Source organism: Petaurus breviceps, unplaced genomic scaffold (assembly GCF_028583685.1).
Source record: "Petaurus breviceps papuanus isolate PSGF00001 unplaced genomic scaffold, PetGlider_PUasm1.0 218, whole genome shotgun sequence".
In the NCBI taxonomy this organism is placed as follows: Eukaryota; Metazoa; Chordata; class Mammalia; order Diprotodontia; family Petauridae; genus Petaurus; species Petaurus breviceps.
In genome coordinates this window covers 8,913,953-8,941,707 of record NW_027185872.1, presented here as the reverse complement: position 1 = coordinate 8,941,707, position 27,755 = coordinate 8,913,953, and the positions used below count along the sequence as shown (strand labels likewise).

General features: G+C 46.1%; 1 protein-coding gene across 2 annotated transcripts in view; it reads left to right on the top strand.

Moving 5' to 3' along the window:
- The window catches only part of NXPH1 (neurexophilin 1), a 224,597-nt gene that overhangs the window by 152,567 nt on the left and 44,275 nt on the right, over nucleotides 1-27,755 (top strand). The window lies entirely within an intron of this gene.

Below are 27,755 nucleotides of genomic sequence, written 5' to 3'. Positions count from 1 at the left end.
GTGAGAGCAGGGCAGGAGACATAGAGGAATGTGGTGTGAGAGCAGGGCAGGAGACATAGAGGAATGTGGGGTGAGAGCAGGGCAGGAGACATAGAGGAAGGTGGGGTGAGAGCAGGGGAGGAGACATAGAGGAATGTGGGGTGAGAGCAGGGCAGGAGACATAGAGGAAGGTGGGGTGAGAGCAGGGCAAGAGGCTGGGACGGTGCTGAATTTGCCAGCCTGGGTGAGTGGGAGGGTCCAGGTGCCCTCAGATGTAAGGAGGTAGCCTGAGACAGGCCAGGGTTTGGGGAGCTAGGTAATGAGATCAGCTTTTGATATGTTGAGATTGACATACCTATGAGTTATCAATTCCAAGATATCCATCAGGTTGTTTTTTTGGTGATATGAGACTGTAGTCAATGAAAGAGACTGTGACTGGACATTGAGATCTTGGAATCATTACACAGAGATGGCAATTGAGCCCAAGTAAATTATTCACATCACTGAGTGAGATGCTATAGGAGCCGAAGAGAAGAGGGTCCAGAAGAAAGCTTTGTGAGAGACTGTCAGTTAGTGAGCATGATCTGGTAAAGCTCCATCAATGATGACTAGAAGGCACCTCCAGAGAGGTAGGAGGAGAACCAGGAGAGAGCAGTGCCACGAAAACTTCAAGAGGAGGTTTTTTTTTTTTCTGGGGACTATGATCAACAGTGTCCAGTGCTGCAGAGAGGTCGAGAAGGATGTTGATTTATTTTGGGCCATTCGATTTTGGAATAAGACATCATCAGCGACTTCAGCAAGAGCGATTTTATTCACATAATGTGGCCAGCAGTCAGCCAGCCGAGGGATTAGGATGTAATGGAAGGAGAGGGAGTGGAGGCAGCAAGTAAGATGGCCTTGACATGGGATTCAGCCAAGACTGAATGGGTGGGTAGAGAACAATAGTTAGCTGGATGGTTGGATCAAAGGAAGGATTTATTTTAAAGGACACGAGTATCTTTGTAGACAGAAGGGCAGTAGCCAGCAGACAGGGAGAGCAGGGAGATTAGTAAGAGAGTGGTGATGACAGAGGGGGAAGTCTTCTCAAGAAGATGCAATGAGATGGGATAAAGGGTGCTTCTGGGGGGTGCCTTTTTAAGAAGAAAGGCCCCCTCATACAGAGTTGATTTCTGAGTGATAACAGATGAGAAAGAAAATGAGAAAGCTCTTCTCAAATGGCTCCGATTTTTTCAAGAGGTGAAGTCCTCAGCTGAAAGGTGGCAGAAGGGGCACCATGCTTCACTTGAGAAAGGATGAAAAGGTTTGTAATAGTGATGAGAGGGTACATGACTTGATTACTTGAATTTTAAAAGAATTGCCTTGCTATAGCGAGGGCCCAATTGAGAACATGTAATATAAATTTGTAATGGACCCAGTGAATATGGGTTTATGATTTTTCTTCAGCCATGTTCAGTAGTACATGAATAGGGAAACAGGTGGCAGATGGAGGGAATTATCCAAGGTTGTGATTTGGCGAGGCACGATCAGCAATAATAGAAGGGGGCAAGGGATATGAGTGTACAGGGATGTTTAGGATTAAAGCGATTAACAAAGAGTTTGAGATCAGAAAGGTGTAGCCATTGCAGGTACTGATGGCTTGGGAAGGAACCAAGGGCTGGAGGAGTTGATCATAGTGAGGTTATGAGGTAGAGGGATAGCCAGATAAAGGTTAGAGTTCATGAACATGGAAATGGAACACATGTGGGTGACAAGATCTTGAGTGGGATCATCTTTGTGTGGAGGAGAAGGTCATGAGAAATGAGTAAGTGGAGGAACTGGGAATTTAGGTTATTTGAGGGAGTATTAATTTGTAGGTTGAGGGCATGTAATGTAATGCCAAGGAAAGGCAACTTCCCAGGTTCAAAATACCAGCATAGGTGCTCTCTATTTTATTCAGTGACAAACCAAGAACAGAGAAGATCAAAACATGACATCATTCAAAATACAGCATTTACTAAGTGTGATTAAATAATCTCCAAGGACTACCCCACCCCAGGACTTTCCAATCATTCAATCAATTACAAAGTCCCTGTTCTAAATACTACTCCACCCCTAGGCTATACCTTCTTTTGGTCCACCACAAAGCCCCTCTTCTCAAATGGAGATTATTTTCCAAACATAGGTAAAGTACCTTCATTTGTCAATCACAGAGCACAATAAGGTCAAAAGTTCCCCACCCCTAGGATCACAATTGAATCTACCCCAGAGTTACATCAAGTTTAAACACAGCACTTAATACCCAAATGGAGGTCTTTTCTTCATCTTGACACGAGGCAAGTTCTCAGCAATCTTAGTTCCTGGGGAGACAAGGCTTAGCAAGGCCATAAGATACATTGCCAGTCCCTTCATGAATTTATCCTCTGTCTGTAGAACAGTCCTAGAACCCCTGAACACATTAGCAAAGCCCTCTCCCAGGATTTCTGTAAACATACAACAAGAAAATCCTTCTTCAGGGCTTCTGAACCAACAGAAAGGCTCCCAGACCCCTGCAACAACAGCACTGTCCTTCACCAGTGGACAGTATTCATTCTGTCTGCCGGACAGTCTCCAGACCCCTGCAACAACAGTACTGTCCCTCACCAGTGGACAGTATTCACTCTCTGTCTGCAGGACAGTCTCAGGCCTTCTTAACCAAATGCCAGGTTCCAGGACTTCTTCAACAGGACAGTCTTTCACCAGTGGACAAATCTGGCAAAATAACATCAAAACAGACAGACAAAGTACCAGCAAAACAGCCATGTCTCCTCAGTCCTTGGCAGCTCAGGGGGCAGGTCTCAAAAGTCCAGGGCAATTCAAAGCGGCCACCAATCTCTGCAATCTCTTAGTCTCTCTCTCTCCACGAGGTGCTGCTTCCAAAAAGAACTTCCGCCTCTCTCTTGTCTCTCCAAATCTACATCACCAGCTCCTCCCACTTCAGGACTTTCTTTTCACATCAACAAGCCCATCCCACAGGTGGGATTAACAAACTCTGGGTTTTAATACAATCAATTTGAAAACCAAGCCAATACAGGGGAATCTTTAATTGCCATTACTATCACAGGGCAGGAGGGAAGGAGAAGGGAAGGACTGTGAGTCAGGCACTGAACTCCTTGAGGAAGGGAGGAAAGCACCTTTGGGATGGGTCACAGAATCTTCATCGTGTGACAAAGAGCCCTTTTTTTCTTGGACAGAATGACTGATTTCATTAGTGACCTATGATTTCCAACTGGATCACTTAGGCTCATTTGTTCTACAAGAGTAGAACCCTCAGGGGTGGCTAGGTGGTGCAGTGAGTAAAGCACCAGCCCCAGAGTCAGGAGGACCCAAGTTCGAGTTCGGTTCCAGCCTCAGACACTTAACACCCATACACAAAACCTAGCTGTGTAACCTTGGGAAAGTTACTTAACCCCAATTGCCCTCCAAAAAAGGCAAAAAAAAAACCCAACCAGCAACAGTAGAACCCTCAGGGAGAGGTGGTCACCCCAAGAGAGCCCAGTGCACAGAGCTGTTACCATGGAAGCCATCTGATTTGTCCAAAGCAAGTATCCCGGATCCAATAGGTTTGGATTAGCTCTCGCCTGTGCAGGGCTTCCTGTCCTGTTGTGCTGAAGATGTTTTTCTCCCTAGGCTGCTGTTTGCCTTGGCAGGCTCAGGAGACACATTTACTCAGTAGTTAAGCTCCCTGTCCAACCACAGGGAGACCTGAGTAAATGTAAGTGAGAAGCGCTCACTGTTTGTGTCTGTGTTCACTTTAAACACAAGTTGAACTCAGGACAGCTGCCAAGGGAGTGCTTAAAGAGAGTGAAGGAGAAAGCCACCTTGCAGACAAGACCAAGAAACATTCTGGTCCATCTGCAGAATTGTTCGTCTGCCAAGATGATTCCTGTGCCTTTGCTTACACTCCCCAGCTTGTTTGTCTACTGCCTTTTCTATACGATAATAATCATTTGTTGTTGCTGCCATTTTTCAGCCATGTCCAGTTCTTCATGACCCCATTTGTGGTTTTCTTGGGAAAGATACTGGAGTGGTTTGCCACTTCCTTCTCCAGTCATTTCATAGATGAGGAAAATGAAGCAAACAGGGTGAAGTGACTCGACCAGGGACATACAGCCAGTAGGTGTCGAAGGCTGAATTTGAAGTCACAAAGATGAGTCTTCATGATTCTAGGCCTAATGTTCTATCTACAGAGCCACCTCACTGACCTAATAATCATAATAGCCAACATTTATATAGCAGTTACTATGGGCAAGTGACTATGCTAAGCTCTTTACAATTATTATCTCATTTGACAAGCAAGCGAAGACTGAGGAGATACAACGTGTGTCCAGTCCGAGCTGTAGTGAGGGTAGGAAGATTAGGGCTATGCCCCAAAAGGCTAACAGTTGTGTGGGGGGTGCTTTCTTCCCATGAGTACCCTCTGTCCTGCCAGTCCAGGCCTCAAGGCTGTCTGATGCTCCTGCACCATGTAATGTCACTGCCCTTGTCTCTCCCTGGCTTGACAACATTCGACAACACTGCTGTCACACATCTTTTTTGTGGCCCGTCATCCTTACTATTGTGCCCCCTTGGATGACAGCCCTCACCTCCACCTTCTCCCAGGAAAAGGGGTTCAGGCATTATCCCTGCTACAGGGACAGTGACTGGACTCTGGGGTCAGGAAGTGGTGAGAGCTCTACCCCCCCAGTCCCATGTCCCTGGGGTCACAATTGGTAGCTATAACTCTGAGGAAGCTACATCCCCACAGGAGACTCCATGAAACAGTGGTCAGAGGCTAAGAAGATAGACCAGCCTCAGACTTTACAGGTTGCACCATGTCCTTTGGACTTGGCCAGACATCCTTGGGTCACAGGGTTATTTGGGCACAGATCAGGATGTAGGAATAATTCGCACTCAGATCCCTTTCCTGACTTTGCTGATGACCGAGGAGCAGAAAGTGTTGTGGGTTTGCCACTAACGCAGGGAAGTAAGACAGAATCCACAGGATAGAGAAACCTTTGAGATGGAATTCTTTAGTAGGATACAAGTCAGATAAAAGGAATTTACTTGAGATAATTTCTCATAAATTCTATTATAATAGCATTGATTATGTAACATGTAACTTTATAGCATCCCGATAGAGTGCCCAGTACTCTCACAATAACTCTGCAGGGTTAGAAGAACATGAATTATTTTCTCCTTTTTATGGATGAGAAAGCTTCCCCTCACAGTGGTTGGGTGACTTGACCAGGGAGGGTCACACAGCTAATAAGGGTCAGAACTGAGCTGAAACTATGCCCGGACCTGATGGACTAATTTAAACCATTAGGACAAACCAGCTGTATCTCCACATGAATTAAAGCAATATTCAAGAAAATTGGAGAGAGAAATGAAAAAAATGGTCAAGATGCTGATGATCCTATTTGGATTAAACAGCATGACTACAGAACAATGGAGATAGAGAGGCTAGAGAAAGCAACTCTGAGTGCGGACAACAGACAGTACCCTCGAAACAAAGCAGCTCTCTGGGAGAGGAGCCCAAAGCGGTGAGAGACTGCAGCCGGTGGTGCCTCTGTGGGGCCTGGGAGCCCAGTCCTAACCACATCCTTCTGATGGGAGAGCACTCGTCAGACTGGGGGCCCAGAGTCTCCCGAAGAAGGAGACAGGAAAGGCAAACTCTTCAGCTTCATGATCTTAGAGCCACCTTCTGATCTTAGAAGCACCTTCTTCTGTTTCTCAATCAACCAGAAGTCAATCAATCAATCAATCAATCAATCACATGCCTTATTAAGTGTGGACTCGGTCCACGTGCTCTGCTGCCTGCTGGGAATCCAACAGCAGATGAAACATCCCACTGAACAGGAAACTTACATTCTAATGGAATTTGAGGGAATTGCAACTGGCAGAGAAGCCTTTTAGGGCATTGTGGGTAGGGACAGGACAGCTCCCCTCCTTATCAATCAATGTTCTACATTCTCTGACCAAAGTGCTTTGGGGTTATTTTCCAAAAGTATCCTTTGAGGTTGGAGACACATTCTCTCATATACACCCCAACTCCATCCATGCTATTGGGCTCTGAAGAGGCCATCCGATGCACCTCAGGGAGGTGGGGGGACATTTTGTCTTGTTGGGAGACTTTAGAAATCTGCCATGTGTCTAGGCCACTTCCAATGGTATTGTGAGAACATGGGAATCAAATGAGATCAGTGTCTGATAGCCCTTTAGAGGAAAGATGTAAATGCAACAGTGGTGGTGAAAGGCATCTTTTGTGGATAACTGATTTCCATGGCAATGGTCTGTTGTACAGAAGCTACTCAAAGTAGGAGCTGAGCATCCAGCCCCTGCTGCATTAGGAGGGCTGTATGCCCATTGCTGCCAGCTCTGAACCCCCTTCCCCTGAAAAGGATGAAAGGCTGGCTTTAGTGCATCACAAGGGCTCCCATAAACAATGTGACATGTGGTGCTCTGGTTCCCAGGCTAGTGCAGCCAATGGAAATGAGGCTTCTCTTATGGGACAATGGTCTAATTCCCTCATGGGATGCCCCATGGGGAAATGGCATTCACAGAAGGATGTCAGGACCAACTGGGCATAGACAGGTGCTAATCAGAATAATTTCTCTGTTGCCGAAGGAGTGTAAGTGCCCTGTTTCCAAGGGTTGTTTATTCACTTCTTTTTCATCAGAAGCTCATCACAGAATTGGAAAGTGGTTTTAGAGATCCCCTCATTCACTGCTCCCTCTTTTTATAGATGAGGAAACATGCCCCGAGAGGTTGAGTGATTTGCCCAATGTCCCATAGATACGAAAGGGTGGAGCCAGGTTCTCTGATGCCCCAGCCAGTGCTCTTTCTATAGAGACACACAACCTCCCAATGTTGGGTGCTTGAGCCCCAGTTCAGCTGTTAAATAGATGGGTATTTGACATTAGGCTTTTCTGAGGCCATTTTTAGGACTGGCTTCCATTGTAAAAAGTGGAATGAGGCATGAAAAGATGGTCCTTCTTGCATGCTATGTGACCTGGGCAGAAATGGACCACCCTTGCAAGCAGGCTGATCAGCTTTAGAGAAAGAGACCCAATTGGGCTTTCATTTTCATTTCACCTTTTCACCATCTCTGACAAACATGTTGATTTTCAGAGGTGAGCCTGCCTGTCAATGGGTGGTAGGCGCAAGGCTTCTCTTTCCCGTCTGGCTCATGAAAGCGCTGCTATGTATTCACCATCACTTTCCCCAGCTTCTTGGGACAGAATTCAGAATGCGTGTTTCAGGAATCTATCCAGACAGATTTCATCCATTTTGAACCAGTCACTGGCTGAAGATTGCATCAGACCCAGTCCCATTAAGAATTTCACTTTGGAGCTGACTCACCACTGCTTGGTAGCGTCTATCATACAAAGATGATATACATACTAGACATGACTGAAAAGACTCACATAGACAAAGAAGAGAGGAGCAAGTGCCCACCATGACCTGGCATTAAAGCTTGCTCCCAAGGGCCCTGAAACACCAGACATCATGATCTATTCTCTCTTGACCTATTTTGTGCTGGTGAAAGGCACTCAGAGTTAGAGATATGTACAAAGTAGCTTAAACTATATGGAGGCAACTGTGGGGTGCCAAGGCTGGATTTATAGGCAGGAGACACAGGCCTCAACTCTGGCTGTCACATATTATCTGTGTCACCTGGGCCAAGTCATTGCACCCACCTGTGTGGGTGACATAGTCCTCAATTGTACAATGAGCGAGTTGGATAATGGCCAGGTAATGTCAAATGTTCTTTCAGCACTAGACACCGTAAGGTAGGATTGGTATCATCTCTCTTTTCTTTTCATACTGCAACACCAATTTCTCTCTCCCCCACCACCTAGGGTCATATTAGAGACCCATCTTCCATGGGAGGAGAAGGACAGCTGCCATGGAGAGCCCTTAGCTGGCAGCACTACTGGCAAATTTTGATTTGGTTTATACCTTGTTGGCAATGAGATAGAAGCAGCCCATCCATCAGCGAAAAAACCTTTATTAAGGTCCAACTGTATCCTAGGAAGGGCAGTGAATAGAATGCTAGGCTTGGAGTCAGAAAGACATCTTCTTGAGTTAAAATCTGTCCTCAGACACTTACTAGCTGTGTGACCCTGGACTAGTCATTTAACACTGTTTGCCTTAGTTTCCTTATCTGTAAAATGAACTAGAGAAGGAAATGGAGAAAGAAAACCACTTTAGAATCTTTGCCAAGAAAGAAACAGGGTCACAAAGGGTCATACATGACTGAAAAATGATTGAACAACAAACAGGTCCTAGGAAATTTACCAGCCAAGTAACATAGTGGACAGAGCATTGGATCTAGAGTCAGAAAGATTTATGTTAAAATCTAACCCCCAATATTTGCCCACTGTATGGTCATGAACAAGTCACTGTGTTTCTCTGAACCTCTGTAAACTTGCGATACCTGTAACACTTACTTCTTGTGGTGAACTTATTGTCCATTAAGGACTCCCTACACCTCCAAGTCCTCTAGTAATGGTGGCCATCATTATTATTATGACACCTGATTGGACAAATGAGTCAAGGAATTTGAACCCACAACCTTAATTCAATAACTAGTGATCGGGCTGTTTACTTAAGTGCCTATTTGGGCAAAGACTCAGTTTTGTGTCAGAGGATTACTGTTGAGGTTTTCTTTCATAAAGGGTTGCTGACAGTCTGTGGGTCCAGTAGTATCATGGTGCCCGTGGCAGTGATGAGGACATTGGGAATCAGTGCCATTATTTGTAGGCAAGAGAACAAGTCTATTATCTTTCTCGGATTAAAGTGAGCCACTCCACCAGCAGCTCTGTTCTCATCTGAGCTCTCAGGCTCCTGGTCGATGAGTTGGAATCTATTTTCAAAAGCTAAATTCATGTTAGCAGCTCATACCAATTTAAATTCCACTTCAACCTTAATGCCTGTTTGTATCGATAGGCACAAAGATATATCGACTTCATAGTTAATCCTTTGGACTGCGGAGGACGGCTAAGAGATTCCTAAGGAATCCTTTTGCCATGCAGAAAAAAGTGGTTGATGGCCACTGTCATCCTTCTCTATTGCTTTGTGCAGACAAGGAGGTGACCTTGGATTCTCAAATGTTATGGCAGTGGGATTCACAATTTGGGAGGTTTTAGCATGAGGCTATGGCTTTACTCACAACTCGAGTCTATATGGAGTAGCTCAGTGGCACAGTGGATAGAGTCCTGGACCTGGAGTTAGGAAGACCTGAGTTCAGATCTGGCCTTAGACATAGTAGCTATGTGACTTTGGGCAAGTCACTTAACCATGTTTGCCTCAGCTTCCTCATCTATAAAAATGATCTGGAGAAGGAAATGGCAAATCATTCTAGTATCTATGCTGAGAAAACCCCAGATGGGATCATGGCTGAAGTAAGTATTCAACAACCACAACTGATCTATGTGAGGATTGGCCCAACTAAGTTCCAGGTGGTGTGCGTGTGTGCGCGCGCATACATGTGTGCATGTGAATGCGCATGTGTGTGTTGTATGTGTGTGTAGTAATGAAGGAAGAGAATTGTTGCCAATTTGGCCACAGAGAGAGAGAATTCTTCTCAAAGCAGCTCTTTGAGATCAACAGTTAAGTCACTCGTCGGTCTTGATGTGAAGGGTCAGACTGTGAGCGCCTATAAGACAGGGATTTCTCTTTGCTTTCCTCTGTGTCCCCAGTGCTTAGCACAGTGCCTGTCACATAGTAGGTACTTCCAAAATGTTTATTGACTAATTTGTGGAGGGAGCACCCAAACCAAAGAAATCACGAATCTCTGATGTGCTGAACAGTGCTGCCTCTCACCACCTCTAATAGAGTTGAGCTCAGAAGGATGTATTTGGCAAAGACTTAAGGAATTATGGTGGCTCTATTCTGGTGACATTCCACCAAGTCAAAGACTTTCCTACTGAGTGAAAAGAGGATTCTCAATAAAAAGGCCAAATATCATCCTCTCTATCTTCATCCTTTGTCTCTTCAGAGCATAGGCTATTTGACCCTTGATTAGGAATGGGTAGATCATACAAATATATGCAGCAGTTGGGAACAACCATTGAGCCCCACATTTCCTCGTGCCCATACTAAAAATCTCATCATTTAATGGGAAGTACCTATGGAGATTCTATTGGGTCCTTTTTCTGAGTACTACCAAACCAGTTCATCAGAAGGAAGAATCAGACAATTCTCTCTGCAGTGAGTTTACATAGTATGTAAAATGTAGTATGAAATCCTTACCAGGCTCTTCATCTAATAGCGTGTAATGTGCTAGGTGTTCTGAGATTACAGTTATTCAGATGGACTTGATCACCGATTGGGGATTCTTCGAGAGTGCAATGTTTGAGGAGGGTCTTTGGGCTAGAGGACCTAACCTTTCCCCACCACAACATCATGCCAACTCTCCCATCCTGCTTTCAAAGTTTCACCATTCCTCTCAAGCCAGAGCCAGGAGTAGGGGGGAGACAGAAAATTATCCTCACAGCTTTTCCTATTGATCTCATACTTTGCGGATTACAAACAGTTTCCTTATAATAGCCTTGGGAGGCAGGCTATGCCAACATGATTATTTCCATTTTATAGGTGAAGAAACTCAAATCTCCCCAACTATATCTCTTTCCATTCACCTTGCTACTTACCCAGGATATTTTCAAACAGATCTCTTTCACAAGTTGGGCATATCTACAATGGTTATTATATTACCCAGTAATGCATGCTCTGAGTCACTAACCCCTTCTATGAACATGGATAATTGAGTTGACTATTTCCTATTCCAGTCTAGTATACTCTTTCTATAACAAATAGACTCATAGGTTCTTATAGTCCTATGGACCCTTGCTTATGATTTCTACCTGGCATCCAAGATTACTGAAATGTATTGGACTCTGTTGCATGTAGGAGATTTGGCAATTTTCTTCCTTTCTCTGGGCTTTATTTCTCCTCACCTATAGAATGAAGGGATTGAACTAGATTAATTAAAGTCCTTGCGAAGTCCAAATCTATAATCCCATGATGAGTCTTTATGGGTGTCATGTAACTCTTGAGCACTATAAGTAAGGGATAAGAAAAAAAGAGAGGGAGGCATGTAGATTGGGGAGGGCACCCACTGCAATGTGATAGTACCAGTGAATGGTTTGGCAACAGGGGACCAGAGGAGAGAAAGAAAAATCTTTGGATGACAATGAGTTTGAATGGAGGATGAGCACCCAAAACACATGGTGGGGAGAGAAGAGAGGCCATCTTATTGTGGTTATGGCATGAATAGTTGATTGAAGTGGTGGAAGGACATTCTGTCAGAAAAAAAAAACCCTTGGTAGCATTGCTAATGAAGGATAGAGCAATCCAGGGTACAATACTACTTCATATGAATTTAGGAATGGAGATCTTCTTTGGAAATAATATTAATGACACTCCTTTGAAAAGCATCAGTCCTGGCATAATAGTGACATTTTGCAAAGTAGCCGTGTATGGCCAAGGTGGAAAATATGCTCATTATTAGCAGGTACTGCTAGAGTGCCAGACTGAAAAGCATGAAGGAAGAGTGGTCTCCTCCCTAGAACTGGGGATTCATTTTATAGAATAAAGGGCAAAATGCGTCAGCAAGTCCAGATCATGAAGAATTAAAAATAATAATAATTATAGCATTAGTTTGGGGGCTTTAGTGTGCGTGGCACTTGGCATCAGAAGTGCAAATTGATATTAACTGTTCAGAAATGAAGTCATTCACTGGGGGGGGGCATCCCCCCCCCCCACACCTTGCAATGATCACAATCTAAAGCTTTTTAAGCCTGTTTATATATTACGGGAGCAAACTCAGATACAGGAAAAGATGCATGAGCTCCCAAATAATAAGATTGAATGTGGGCAAGGATCCTTTTTAAGGTGGTTAGGTCCAATCAGACATTAACTTTGAGGCTAACCAGTTTGTTGTCATCCTGAAATTCTGTCTTTTTTTAAGGATAACCAGTGAGCATAGCAGAGAAAATAGTTTTCATCCCAAATTAAAATTCTGGAGAACTCATCCGTAACATAGAAAATCAGGAAGTGTCATTGATACAGAATTCTTCTCCCTCGTCCCCTCCTTTGGAAATGGACGAAAGCCTCTCTCCACAGACTGGTGCAGATGGAATGAACCTTCCTCAAGTCATCACTCTTGATTAAGGAGCATTTCAGTGTCATGGAAAAGGACAGCTGGGTGATTATTCCCCCTTGAAATCATATCGGAATAAGAAGCAGTCAAAGCAACGAGCAGGGCTTTCGAATATTTAGGGAATCTTTATTTTCTACTCAGAACATTTCTGCCTCTGATTTCTCCTCAGATACTCCTGCAAAACTTTCAGTTTCCTTAAAGCTGCAGTATGCCAAGAATGACTGATGGGGAACAGCTGGGACCTCTTCAGTAGCACAAAGTGTCGTGTTTTCATCCTCAGGAACACAACTATCAAAGCTATCATCTGCCTCATTGACTGATCCCTCAATAACAATTGGCTTCACCAAATCCAGACTTATCAAAAGATCTCAGCCTAATTGCATCTAACAGCTGCCTGGAGCAATAATTAATACATGAAGAGGAGGGACATGAAAAGACCTGCAAAAGCAAAGAGGGAACAGGACACCATCCAAATAGGTGGTGTGAGTTCAGTCAAGTCCCTATGTGCAGGAAATAGAAGTCCTAGGTTGAGATCCCTATTCCACTAGTATTCAGAGGGGGGGAAAAGGTTAAAAGAACTTCTACTTTCTGGGAATAAATGTTTATCATAAAGTTAACTATTGGTAAACATTATAACATAATGATGAACCACCATATTTGATGTTTACTTGGAAAAGTTCATCAAAAATCTGATGATAATCTTGGAGAATGGCTGATAGCAAGACCCAGTGAAGGCAGATACAAAAATACAATAGAGTAAATTTGGAAATTTCTATAATCTCCTAACTTGCCCAAGGGCCTTTAAGAGAACACCCCCCTTTCTTGTCTTGACATCCCTGGTGCCTGGAGAAAGGTCAGGCTCATAGAAGGTGCCTAAGAAATGCTTTGTGAATGGATGGCTGAATGCATGGCTGGCCCCCATGAATGAGCTACAGACTTTGGGCTGTAACACTTGGAGATGCAGCCCCAGAGCACTGAGGCCACGTGACCAAATAGAGGTGGATGCCATTCTCTTTCTTTGCCCATATCATTATTCTGCCTGATGATAATTTTATAAGTCTGGAGCCACATGGCTGGCCCTAGGAAATCCTTGTGGCTGGTCCCATGGCATAAGCAGAAGAAAAATAAAAAAAAAACAATCTGTTGCTGCTGATTCACTGAAATCATCTTGATATGGAATTCTGTCAGTGGCAGGGTGGAAGGTGGAAGAATCCTCTGCAGTCTGGAGACAGGCTTCATCTCAGTTCTCAGGAATCACTCATCACGCCTTTACTTTTCATTGGCCAAGCCCAGCAACAGCTACCTCTTGGGAAAGGTGTGGTTTTGCTCACAAAATCATGCAAGGTAGACAGGAATCAGGCAGAGTGTTTCTGTGCATTGGGTGGTCAACTGTCAGACTGTTGAATCATGTTGAACTTGCAGTTCACTATGCCCCTCAGGTCCTTTTCAGACGCCTTGCTGCTGTCCAGCCAGTTCCTTCCTCTTGCACTTATGAAGTTGATCATTTGAATCCGTGGGTTAGACCTGCAATTGGCTGCAGATGCTTCTTGGCTCTCTCCTTTGGTCAAGTTTTCCAGGTTTTGCCCCATGCAGACCAGCCCTTGGTCTTTTGGTTGTCAGATTCGCGTCTCCAGTTTTTCCTCAGCTCTCTCTCTCACCTTCCACTATGAGGTACTGGCTTGGACCTTTCCTAAGAGTATGATAATAATAGCACCCATTTATCTGCACATGAAAGTTTGCAATTATAAATAAATGGGAATTCATATGATCCCCACCACAACCCTAGTAGGTACTATTATAATCTCTATTGACAGATGTGAAAACTGAGGCAAATGGAAGTTAAGTGACTTTTCCAGGGTCACATAGTAAGTATTTGAGGTGGAATTTTACTCAGTGGTGTCACTCAGGTTCCCTTGCAGCTCTAGGTGACCCAGAATCCAATGATCTATGTGCCCTGGTGCCCAGCCCCCTTCAGATGCTCAGTGCATTTGTTGGATTGGTTTGATTTTGAACCTGTCAAGCAGCCTGTTCTATCAGAGCCCCTTTCTCATCTGTAAGATGAGGCTAAGAATCCTTGCTCATCTTGTCACAGGGAATTCTTGTCAGGAAATGATTAGAGAAGCCTTAGCTGTGAGCGCCCAGCATTGTGGATGTCTGCCCACCCTGCAGCCGTAGGTCACTGCAGTGCAGACCCTGACCTTCTGACCTCCATTTCCCACTAGACTTATTCATTGACTGAGAGTGACTCCCTGGACTCTCCCGTGGGACATTAGGGGTTCTTGGAACCTCGTTTGCTGATTGATTTCCTTTGAAAACTCAACCTTTGAGCATGGATGCCAATGGAAAATGGGATGAGGGATGGATTTTTCACCTATTACTGTCATTTTTGAGCTCATGAAATCTTGTGTTTCTCTTTTGGTTTATGGTATGGAAACATTCCATATGTTGAGAGACCCCCACTCTTCTTGAAGGATTGTTGCTCTGGTGTCTTCCAAAGATAAAACACTTCTTAGCATCTTGTCTGTGGAGACCCCCACCACTGGGGAGCATACAGTTATCCAGAAGACTGGATTTCCCCTCAGAAGGACCAGAAGCATCAAGGGCTGTGCGTTCGTGCGTGCATGTTTGTGTGTATGTATGTGTGTTTGTGTGAGTGTGTGTATGCATGTATGTGTGTTTGTGTGAGTGAGTGTGTGTATGTATGTGTGTTTATGTGAGTGTGTGTATGTATGTGTGTTTGTGTGAGTGTGTGTATGTATGTTGTTTATGTGAGTGTAAGTATGTGTGTTTATGTGAGTGTGTGTATTTATGTGTGTTTGCGTGTATGTATGTATGTGTGAGTGTGTGTATTTATGTGTGTTTGCGTGTGTATGTATGTGTGTTTGTGTGTATGTATGTATGTGTGTTTATGTGGGTGTGTGTATGTATGTGTGTTTGTGTGAGTGTGTGTATGTATGTGTGTTTATGTGAGTGTGTGTAAGTATGTGTTTATGTGAGTGTGTGTATTTATGTGTGTTTGCATGTGTATGTATGTATGTATGTTTGTGTGTATGTATGTATGTGTGTTTATGTGAGTGTGTGTATACATGTATGTTTGTGTGAGTGTGTATGTATGTGTGTTTATGTGAGTGTGTGTATTTGTGTGTGTTTGCGTGTGTATGTATGTATGTGTGTATGTATGTATGTGTGTTTATGTGAGTGTGTGTATGCATGTATGTTTGTGTGAGTGTGTGTGTGTATGTATGTGTGTTTGTGTGAGTGAGTGTGTGTGTAGGTCCTTGCCAGGGTCTACATTTTTTCCTCACAATCCCCGAGGTGTTAGGAGATGGCTCTTCCCCCTCCTCTATGCCTTTGCTGAGGACCCTATGGCCCAGGCTTTTGTCTTTGCTAGATCAAATTGGCCCCAAAGGACAGGAGTTCAGGCTTTCCTTCAATAGAAGTGTTTCTCTTTTGAAAATGAGGAACCTAGAGCATTTCAACCTGGCTCTTGCTACTAAACCTGAATTAAAATGAAGAACACCATTTTTCCTACCTCAGTCTAAAACTTCTGTGTGGAATTAAATTCCTGAAAGTGGCAGGTCCTGGTAATGTTCACCTTTCTCTTTTAAGGATTAGTTTCTCTAAAATCAAAATAAAATAATAAATAGGAAGCCCAAAGCAGAGGTGGGGCACCTGGGAGATCGTAGAGTCCCGGCCCCTTCATATGATAAAGGAGGGAACTGAGGTCTAGGGAGCAAAAGGAATTTCCTAAAGGGGCTGAGTAGTAGAACAGAGATTTGAACCCAGGACCCTAAGTCCCATTCTCATGTTCTCTGCCCACTGTTTTCACTTTGATGTGGCTGAAGGGAGCATGGAGGAGTGAGGTCTTTTGGCAATGATGGTTTTATCTCTGCCTCTTTCATGTGGGTGACTTTTCTGGTCCTCAGTGTTGAGCCGGGGGTGGCCAGGGCCCCTCCTGGCTCTAACTTGAGGAGCTTCTAAGGCCCCCGATTCCTGGCTCTGCCAGCCCTTCCTCCCCCCCCCCCCATCACAAAGCCATGGGTGCTTTTCTCTCTGTCTCTGTCCCTGGGTGCCAGTCTCTCCCGGCCTCTCTGTGTCCCTGGGTGCCAGTCTCTCCTGGCCTCTCTCTGTTCCTGTCTCTTTCTCCCTGCTTTTCTTTCTCCAGGAGCTGCCATCCTAACTCTTTGTTTTCCTTGTGACCAGCCATGACATAAAACGAAAGTGGTTTACGTATTTGTCATTTGTTCTGAGATGATTCAGTTTTTGGGGTCATTCCTGGCAGTAAGGGATTAGCTTGATCCAGAAGTAAGCTTTCTCTCCCTAGACTGAAAGATGGCTTTTTTTGGGTAAGCATTGAAAGGGCCTCCACAAGTGTCTAATGATCTGCTAGGGAAAGTCCTAGAGTCACATGACATCTCAGACTTCTGAGCCTGAGAGGGGCCAGAGGCAGAGCCCTAGGGAAAGCCCAGATCAGCCCCCCCCCCCATTAGAGATCAGAAGCATGATGGCCAGGGCACAGACAGTGGCATCATGATGCCTGTCTGCCAATCGGGCTCTTCTGGGGGGGGATATATGTATGTGTGCCTGTACACACACAGACTCACTCACTCCCAAGATGGACAAGGGGGTATGGCAAGGGGCCCAACTTCTAGGATGTCTCCTGATCTGTTCTCTGGGAAAGTACTGCACGAGGGCTGCTCCCATCCAGAAGGAAAGTTGTGCTCCGGGGAGAGCCAGGTTACATTTTGGGTGTTACTGTCTGTGAGGGGCTTCATGGGAGTGCCTGAGGGTGGGTGCTGGACCTTGAGCTCAGGCCTGCACTGGGCTGCAGATCCGTTTCTCCTTGGTCTCACCTTTCAGCGCCTCACCACTGTGCACCCTTCTTTCAGTTGGAGGGGCCTGACTGGGCCTTGGGGTCATGCACCTTCAGACTTGTGGGGTGAACTCTATCCTCAGAGAGGCCACAGGACCAAGGAGACAGTCCAGTTGTTTCAAGGTTCATAAAAGGAATGGCCATTCGCATCAGAGAATGGCCAAGTGATGATGAAGAAACTCAGCAGGCCCTGAAAGGCAGAGAGGAAGGCTTGCCCAAGGAGACAGGGTCCCTGGGGTATGTCCAGAGGGGAGGGATGGCTGGTTGTAAAAGGAAGCCTTTGGCCCAGTCCTGTGGAGAGCCAGGGCTGAGGTCTTCCTTGGCAGTGGGTATCATTCATAGATTTTTTTGGAAAGCACTTTCTTGAAGACTCTTTAGAAACACCATTTTCTCTGGTAACTCTCCTCTGTGTCTGCTTGCTGCCATATTCTTTTTTTTTTGCCTTTTAGAGGGCAATTGGAGTTAAGTAACTTGCCCAAGGTTACACGGCTAGTATTTTTGTGTGGGTGTTAAGTGTCTGAGGCCAGAACCGAACTTGGGTCCTCCTGACTCCAGGGCCTGCGCTCTCCTCTCTGAGCCATCTAGCCGCCCCTTGCTGCCATATTCTTTATCCTCTGGTAACTCCACTCCCTGGGGTAGATGGGAACAGGCCTGACTCTTCTGGCAACGTGTTATACTTGGATGGTTCTGAGTAACCCTTTTAAGGCAAAACTGGTTGGAAATTGTGATCCTGAAGAGGGATGGCTTGTTGTTCACCTTGAGACAACTCGCACAAAGAGCTTCTGCCCCAGCACCCTTCCTGGCTGGAAGCGCAAAAGCCCACCACCATTGTCCTCCAGAGTCAGTCAGCACGCTCGAGTCAGCGTGCCTTCATTGCCGTCGCACTCCGTTCCTACCAGTCACTGGCCACAAAGACAGAAGCGCGTCAGCTGTCCCGAGGCTCTGAGATCTGCCAGGGGCTTCAGAGGCCCACTGGTCTCACGCCCTCATTTCTTTCACAGATGAAGAAATAGAGGTCCTGGGTGACTAAGTCACATGAACAAGAAGTTTTTAATTGCCTAGTGTGTGCCAGGCATGCTACTAAGTGCAGGGGACCAGAGCTCAGTGTCTTGGAAAGTAAACTGAGTGAGATGGGAGTTGGACCTCAGCCCTTCCCCCAGCTCCAGTGAGCCCCAGAATAGGAAACAAAGATGTGCCTGCCAAATACAGTGATGCTCCAATCTGGCTACTGAAAACTGGGGTTATCGTTGAGGGCCTTGGTGGGGTGGGAGGTGGCTGTGAACTGAGCAAGAGATTTTAGGGGGAACATTCCAGACCCGAGGAACAGGCTGGGTGAGGCATGCAGTTTGGAACTGGAATGTTGTTTAACTGTGGGAAAGGGCAGCTAGGAAACTCAGGGGATAGAGTCAGAAAGACCCAAGTTCAACTTACCAGCTGTGTGACCCTGGGCAAGTCACTTCACTTTGCCTCAGTTTCCTCATCTGTAAAATAATCCAGAAAAAGAAATGGCAAATGGCTACATTAGCTCTGCCAAGAAAACCCTCAATGACCAAACAGCAAGAACAACAACATGTGGGGGAGGAGGGAAGGCTGTGTAGCCAGCTTGGGATGAGAGGGAAGGTGTGCAGCCGGGAGAAGGCACTTATTCCCCGTGGGATGCTGGGAAGAGCTGGCCACCTTTGCAGAGAAAAGCCAGCTGCGGGCAGGGACACCAAGGACGCCCATTTTCCAGACCAAGGAAGCTGTAGAGCCATGTGCCTGCCTTAGCTAGGAAACCCAAACAAGCGGAGAAACAGCCGAGACTTCCCTTTGTCGGTGCCCAGACTCCCTGGGCAGCCCACGGCAGCGGAGCTTTCCATTTGGTTGGCTTCTAAATACATCCCCGTTTTCCAAGGGAAAGGAAAAGATCTTTGCCCAGAGCCTTCCCTTTGGAAGCAGGCTGGGGCTCATGAATGGTACAGCCTGAGAACTGAACATCCATGGGGCTGGGGATGGAGAGAGCAGGAAGGTGCAGCGGCTGCAGACTGGGGGAGGATGACCCAGCAGGGCTTGCTGCAAGCAGCGGCACTCAGCCACCAGGAGAGGGTCACACACAAAGAAGCAGGAGTGGGCTCCTCTGACCTTGGCTCTGCAGTCTACAGATGTGGTCTGGAAGCCCAGGGCTATCTGTGAGGAGACAAGAGAGCCCAGACCTGGCGTGCAGGGGAACCATGGGGCCGCCATTGAAGTCACTGAAGAGAATCGGTGTCCTTCATTATCATCATCATCATTATTAGCTTTTTTTGGAGGGGGAAAGGTAGGACAATTGCGGTTAAGTGACTTGCCCAAGGTCACACGGCTAGTTTTGTGTTGAGTGTCTGAGTCCGGATTTGAACTCAGGTCCTCCTGGCTCCAGGGTTGGTGCTCTCTTCACTGCGCCACCTAGCCGCCCCAAGAATGCATGTCCTTGCTAGAGATGGGAGGAGAAGCAGTGTGGGATCCTGACCAGAGCTAGAAGGGCCTGATGGGTTCTCTGGGCCCAGGCTTCATTTTATGGAGGCAGAGAAGGTCAGGGACCCACCTGAGGACCCAGGCTGACTCCTTTTTCCTGGGGAGCCTTTTCTCTTTCAGCTCCCCCCTTCATAGTACTCAGTGCATGAGGGACTGATGGATTCACAGCATGGGAGAGCTTGGAGGGAACAGAAGTCCTCTTAGATGAGGGCTTCTGGGTTAGGGTCCATGATTTTCTTCTTTAAATATTTGGATAACTGTATTTTAGTATACTGTCCTCCTTTGTATACCTAAGTATTTTATGTTCTGCACTTACCAACATGGTTCTGAGAAAGGCCCATCGACTTCACCAGACTAACCTCCCTAGGGGCCCAGGACACACAAGATTTAGTTGATGTCACTTTAGAGATCAGGAAGCAGTAGTTGTAAGGGGATGCGTAGGGGTGACTTACCTGTGGGCCTGCAGCTGTTCAGTTCAGAACGAGGACCAGAACCCAGGTCTCCCGGCTCCAGATTGAACACTCTCCCTTTTATGCCTCCATGTATCCCTGTGCCTAGGGTCACCTGCCCAGAGGGGCAGGGATCTCAGGGGCTTCCTAGTTCGAAGCCCTCATTTTGTGACCTGGAGGAAGCTGAGGGTGAGTCAGGGTCACACCAGAGTGGGTGACAGTTCTAAGGAATGCTGTTTTTCTAGACAACTGTCTGGGCTTCAGTCAGTGAGTGTTCAGGTATCCGTGTTGTCCACTATGTGCTGCTCCAAGAGCTCTTGACAATGTCCACAGAAGGACCTGGGGGTGTCAGGGGTGGGGAATGAGTCAGTCTGTCAGCATGAATGGATTAAGAGCTTACCATGGGTCAGCCACTGTGCTCCTTTGAAGAGAAAAATAACGGACTTTCACTCTGTGCTCCCCACGCATTATCTTGTTTAAGCCTCCCAGCATCCCTGGGAGGGGGAGCTACTCTGTCTTTATTCCCATTTTTCAGATAAGGAAGTTCCCCACAGTCAGTAAGCATCATAGTTTGGGTCAGAACCCAGGTTTGCCTGCCCACCACGCATGGCATTCTAGTCATTAAGACCTTCCTCTGTCCCTTTTATTGAATAAGGAGCACTTTGGACCTGAATTCTGTCCTAACTGCCCTTTGATTCTGCTTTCCTCGGGTGCTGAAGTGATACTAGTGTAAGCTTCAAAAAAAAATTGTGTCTAATTTTTCAAAAAGCTCTGTTGGTGTCAAAGATATAATGTCATTAAAACAAACCATCAAATGGCTGTGGCAGTTTGTGGGCTGACTTGGTTACTAGTAGCAACAAGGTCTTGTGAAAGTTCATTCAATCTGAGGACAAAGTGAATGATCACATAAAGCCCTTGGAAGGGGATCTAGGAGGTCCCAGAGGAGACTGGATGTGTCTTATCTTTGGGTTAAAAGAAGACGCATTCTGTATACACCTGGAGAAATCCAGCAGGAATTGTGATGGGCAAGGCTAAAACAGTGATCTGAAAGGGGCTCTCTGAGGCCTTTCCTGTCTCTGAATCATCAGATTCTCTGAGACGTCCGGAGGCAGGAAGAAGGCCCCCAAGGAGACAGCACTGAACGTTCGTGTGCTCCATTCCTTTCTGGGGCTCTCACTTAACTTCCTGCCTTCTCATAAGTGAATGCCAACATGGTGATGGCACTGAGGGTGGTGACGGCACTGAGGGTGGTCGAATCTGTCCCAAAGAGGAAACAGCCTTCAGCACTTGAGGCTTCCAGTGATGCACAGCAGAGGCTCAGAGCTGCTGCTCTGCTTTAGGGTCTAAGAAAATGGCGAGTTCAGTCCCAACGGGCACTTTATGTCCAAGTTCTGTGATGAATGACAGGAATTGGAGAACAGCTAAGAAGCCTCTTCTCATCGGATGTCTGGGGCAGTTTAGGCTGAGCCCCACTTCATAGAAGGTAACCTGTACCCAGAAGCTCGAGCCAGACAGAAGTACGACTGAAGGAGGAATGTGAAATCCATAGGAGCAGCAGGGGAGGTTCTGGCTTTCTGGCAGAAACTGTGGACCTTTAGAACTTTAATTGCTCCCATGTTCACAAAGTGAAATGGGCAATAATGTGAGAAAATGGGCATGGATTGCACAAGAAAGGAGGAAGAGAGAGTCAGGCTAGCCCCAGCCCTTGTGACCAAGGGCTTACCATATGACGATTGATTAAGGCTCCAGGCCAGATGGAGCCCGTGCCCTCATTCATTCATTCTGAACTGCACAGAGAAACATAAGGGCTTTATTTGACTGAGACATTCTGGAACATGTTGGAGAGAAACCTTATTTCAGGCATGTAGTACAGAACGGGAATATCTGAAAAAATTAGCTTTAAACAAGAGACTCTATTGGCAGACACCTGCATGTTCCAAATTGTGGCTTCACTTGGCTGTCATTGCAGTTGAGAAAGTGAATCTTAGAAATGTGATCACCCAAAGGAAGAACTTGAGGGCATCAATGATGGGCCAGACGAAGCTGAAGAGGATGAAGGGATGCGCTGCAGGCCTAAAGGGATGCTTTGTTATATTACCCCACAAGAAGTAGTCTTTAATGCCAGAAAGATTAAGAGCCTCAGTCTGGTACCTGTAGAGAGTAAAGCATTATTAGAGGCAGCGCTGAAGAACAATAGACTTGAGCAAAGAACCCTGCTCTCCCCAGGGGGCAGGCAGTTACGCGTGGTCAAGGCTTTCCTTGGAAAATGTTTGCATACTAACTTCTGGGACCAGAATCCTAGACCTCTGGGGTCATAGAGTCAGAAGGGTCCTGAGAGCCTGGGAAGAACCTACGTTGTTTGAGCCCAAGGGCTATCACACCTCTGTCTGTATTCCCATTCACTAGCACAGAGTGTGGCATATAGTAGGTGCTTAATGCATGCTTCCTGAATGTATGAATGTGTCCAGTTCAATCTGTACCTCTGACTCCATTCAATTAAATTCAGCAAACATTTAATAACCACCTACTGTGTAGAACCTAGCACTTGACTAGGTGCTTAATTTCGAGATGATAAAGACAAGATTGCCATTGGACCTGCTCTCCATGAGCTGATGTTCTGCTGGGGGAGATAAAGTTTGTGGGGGAATGCTCTATGACATACAGTAATGAAGGCTAGCACTTACACATCACTGCTGGTTTGCTGAACACTTAACCAATGTAACCTCACCTGATATTCATGTGAGGTAGATGTGATTATTGTCTTCATTTTGCAGAGAAGGAAATTAAGGCAGAGTGAGGTAAAGTGACTTGACTACCATTACATAGCTAGTAAGAGTCTGAGGTAGCATTTGAACTCAGGTCTTCACGACTGTCCCCTAAACAACTAGCTGCCTCAAAGTACCTTGAGAAAGAGAGAACATTAAAACCTAAGGGCTCAGGAAGGAAGGCCTGTAAAGAAGGTGCCCTTAGCTGAGCCCTGGGGGAAGATGCAGAAATGTACCCCAGATATGGAGAACAGCCTGTGTAAATGCCCATGGACTGATCATAGAACATTGAGTATAGTTGCCATTTGGCTGGAACAGAGAGGGCGTGAAAGGGAATTATGGGAAATCAGAAATGAGAGGTAGATGGGAGCCTGATTGAGAAGACCCTTAATCACCAGTCAGAGGAGCTTGTGCTACACCCTAGAGTTGGGATCCTTTTTGTAAGTTCAATTTTTATTTTATTTTTAGTTCCAAATTTTCTACTTTTCTCCTCCTCTCCTACCTATTATTAGGAAAGCAAGAAAACCAGTCTGTTACAAAGATGCAGAGTCATGCAAAACAATTTCCCACATTAGCCACATTCCACCCCAAAAAACAAAGAAAAGAAAATGGGATTCAGTCTGCACTGAGTCCATTGTTCTCTCTAAAGCTTGTTTCATCATGAGTCTTTTGGATTGTCACTGGCCATCTTTATAATATTGTTGTAATTCATTTTCTTGGTTCTGCTCAATTCATTTTGCATTAGTTCATATAAATCTTCAAAGGTTGTTCTGAAACCGTTCCCTTCATCATTTCTTAGAGTCAGATAATCTTCCATCACATTCACATACCATAACTTGCTTATCCATTTCCTACTTGATAGATACCCTTAGAATTTGCCTTACTTTGTTACTAAAAAAAAGAGCTATTATAAGTGTTTTTGTACATAGGCGTGCTTTCCTTCTTTTTTGGATCTTTTGGGGGCACAGAACTATCAGTGGTAACAGTAGGCCAAAAGGAACAAAGTTTAATAGACTGTTGGACATTTCCAGATTGGGCAGACCAGTTCACAGCTCTACCAACAGTGCATCAGAGTGCCTGTTTCCCCCCATTCTGTCCAGCACTGGTCATTTTTTCTTTTCTGTCATTTTAGCCATTCTGATGGCTATGAGGTAGTTTTTAAGAGTTCTAAAAAATCTTATTTCTATAATTTTTTAGTGGTTTATATAAAATTTAGTGATTCAGTTTTCATTCAAATATTGATAGCTTGAATCTCTTCTAGAGCAGAGATTTCTAATCTAGTCTCCGCAGAACCCTAAGAGGTCCATGAATAGACTTTAGGTGTTTCATGGACTTGAATGGTAATAAATGCATTTTAATTTTCATGACTGTAAGAGAAATGTATCATATTCTCCAGTAACTTAAATGTGTGATGCTGAGAAAGGTCCTGTAGGTATTACCAAACTGTCAAAGGGCCCATGACACCCAAAGGAGGTTCAAATCCTCCTGGCCTAGAGGCCATTGGGAGGCTGGAGAAGGGAGTGGAATAGTTGGATGTGTGCTTTAGGAATATTCCTTTGGCACATGTGTGGAGCATAGATTGGGATGGAGAGGGACCCATTAGAGGTCTATTTCCATAGTCCAAGAGAAGTGAGGACAGTCTGCAGTTTAGGCTAGGCTTGTGTGAGTGGACAGAAGGGAATAGAGACAAGAGGTGGGTTCAAGAAGACCTGGTAAGTGAGTGTAGGGGATGAAGGAGGGGGCTTATTCAGGGATGACTCCACCTTTACAAACAAGTGACAGAAGTGAACTAGGACTTCCTCTGAATGCTCCTGCAGCCCTGTCAGGAAAGGTTGGGCAGAACCTTGGGAACCTGCCAGGTCCTGGGCAATTTTCTGCCCCTTCTCCCTTCCCCCCAACCTCACCACCCTCTGTGAAGGGGGTGAGATGCTCAACTGACTGGATCTTTGAAGTTTTTTCTTAACCAAAAGTTTACCTGGGTTTGGAGTCAAGCTGAAGTGATTCTTGATTAGAACTCACTGCCAAGATCTTCCCAGTGCTCTCTCCACAGCCCTTGAAGCTGACTGAGACTAGGGGTGGGGATTGTGGTTGGAGGACAAAGCCTCCGTCCCAGTGGCCGGATGTGAAGGATTATAGCCAGTCTGGTGCTGAAGGGCAGTCAGGGTGCCTGTGAGCCAGTGCATGGGGGCCTGGAGGGGAGGAAACGCCTGTGCTTGGTCATGGCTGGAGACAGGGAACGAAGGCTAGGAAGAATGAAAAGGAGGTGGTGCCGAGGCAGGGCTCCAAGGCACCCACTTTTCTAACTCGGAAGCCGGGTGCCTGGAATAGCACAGGGCTAAAGATGCCTGTGCAGTGGCCCCGCTGCAGATGAGCTGGATGTTCCCCCGTGCCCGTGCCCTGCTGCTCGCCACCTCAGCATTTTTCAGAAAGGCATTTTATTAAGAGTTAAATGCAAAAAAATGATTAAGCCCTAATGAATCTAATGGACTGGATTGCAGAGCAATCCCTGGCAAATGGTGCTCCCAGGGACCACGCCAACCACAGCCAACTTGGGTCATTTGCTGGTTTCATCATCATTATTTTCCATTTCTCCCTTCCCCCTCTTCCCATCCTCCCACCTTTCCTTTCTCCTTCCCTCCCTCCTCCTCTCCTCTCATTCCCCTGCTTTTGCCCTACCCCTCCCTCTTCCCCTCTCTTCTTTTTCCCTTCTCTCTCTCTCCCTCCTTCCTTCTCACCTCTTCTTCCCCTTCCTTTCTAGTCTTTCTCCCCCTCCCTCTCCTCCTTCCTCTTCCCTTTTCTCTCTCCCTCCTCCTCCTTCTTACTTCCTCTCCCCTCCTATCTCCCTCCCTCTTCCTCTCTCCTCTCCCCTTTCTTTTCCTTATTCCTCTCATCTTTCTTCTCCCTTCCTTTGCCACTCTTCCCAGCAAAGGGAGGGCTATTTGTCCTGACAGTCCTCGCAACGTTGGTGCAAACCTATGATTCTATAGATGTGAGTCCTGCATGGGCTTATTGGGATTAGAAGAGAGTCGAGTAAGATGTATGTGAGTGTGTTTGTGTGTGTGCCTGCGTGTGCACGTGTGTGTAGGTGTGTGTGCATGTGTGTGTGTGCGCGTGCATGTGTGTATGAGGCATGTGTCTGGACAATTCCTTTTTCTGTGAAGGTTTCCTACCTGAGCTTCTAATCAGATAAGGTTGCTGCCCTTGCCCTCGGATTGAGGCATGGTCATCACTATGGGTGCCCATACTGTTCAGGATTGCCCATGGCTCTTACTGTATCACAGGAGGCATTAGAACCAGCCCCTCCCTGCTGGCATCAGCCCAGGGACAGACCTAAGCTGACTTAGTTGTGGTGGGTAAAGTCGACATGTCAACTGAAGGATGAGGTCAAGGTTTGGAGGTCAGCCAGGCCTTAGGGCCTGGACAAGCTGCTAGGGGGTCATGAGCAGCCTGGGTGGGTCCACCAGGCAGAACAAAGAGCTTGCACTTCTCGAGGCCAGGAGTACTCCTGCTACAGCCTGGGTGTTGCTGGCTTCCTGGCCTTATTGGTAGTCAGGGGCTGTTTCCAGGCCTGAGATAAGATTCGATTTGTCTTGGAGCCAACACTAGAGCCTGCTGGAGTATCCTTGTGGATTCATATAAGATCCAGTGTGGAGTGGCTTTTGTAAACCCCCCCAGATGTGGCTCGTGAGTGACCTGGGCACATAGGATCTTTGATTTGCCCTCAGCAGAGCAGAAGGAGGTAGAAGTGATGGGTTCTTACTGGCGACACCTTTCAAGGGTGGGGAAGGTAGGATCTGAGACATCACCAAGAGTGCCATTGGTCTCCAGTGATATCTGTCTGCCCCTCCCATAGTTCTCTAGGCCAAAGGTGTGACATGGGGCTCAGACAGGAAGCTTCACCACTAATCCTGTTCAAGGTGTAGCATCCTGGTCACCCGATGTTACCCACTTGGGCCCTTCCAACGAGGAGTTAGCAAGCTGCTTTTTCAAAGGAAGCAGTCAGAAGTTATAAAGGTTTGAACAGACTTCAAAACACACAAGAGTAAATTAGTTCAGGATCAGAGGAAAAGAATATTCCAGTTTGGATGCTCTCAGTGCTCTTCAGGTCTGCAGGTCTTCAGGAAGGGAAGTGGAGAGGCAGGAGGGGATCAGCCTCCCTTTCTGGCTGTGGCTGTGCTGCTCCCGTTGGCCTTTTCAGATCTCTCTCTCTCTCCTCTCTGTCTCTCTGTCTGTCTGTCTGTCTCTCCCCCTCTCTCTCTGTCTCTCTGTCTGCCTCTCCCCACCCTGTCTCTCTGTTTGTCTGTTTCTCCCCCTCTCTCTCTTTCTTTGTCTGTCTGTCTCTCCCCCATCTCTCTTTCTCTCTCTCTAAACCCTCCTCCCCAACAGCCCCCTTCAGCCACCATGCAGGATTGCCTTCAGCATTCTCTCAGCCAAACAGTCCCATTTCCTTGCTTGGAAACAAGGCAGTACCTTGGGGATGAACCTCCTCAGGGTGGGGACAGATGTTGCTTTGAATGGGGCCAGTAAAGGAAGGTGTGTCTCTGGGAGGACCCTTTTCTTGTTCACAGACGGTGCCCACCTTTAAGGGGTTCACATTTGAATGGGGTGGGAAGGATAACCACCACAATTCCAGCAAGCATTTATTAAGCACTTTGTGTAAATGCTGAGGTTACAGAGCAGGGAAAGAAAACACACATACACAGACTAATCTCGGAGGGGAGGCTGCAATGTTTTTGTCAATACTGAGTGTTGAGCGGTAATTATGTCCTACACTGTATCTGTGTTAGAAGAAAGTAAACTGATGGAGAAGTTGTAGACCTTCTATCTCTAAGCGCTGGGGACTCTTAAGAGTTAAGAGATTGATGATTTTGCCAAAAATCTCAGTAGATTCCTGCCTGGGGGAGAGGGGATAAGAGGCTATAATTGCTTACACGTATATTACTTTCCAAAACAAACCAAACAACCAAGCAGACTCATTAAGGTATTCTAAACTTAGCCTGGAGCTCACTAATTAGGAAGGTCCTAATTATTTTCAT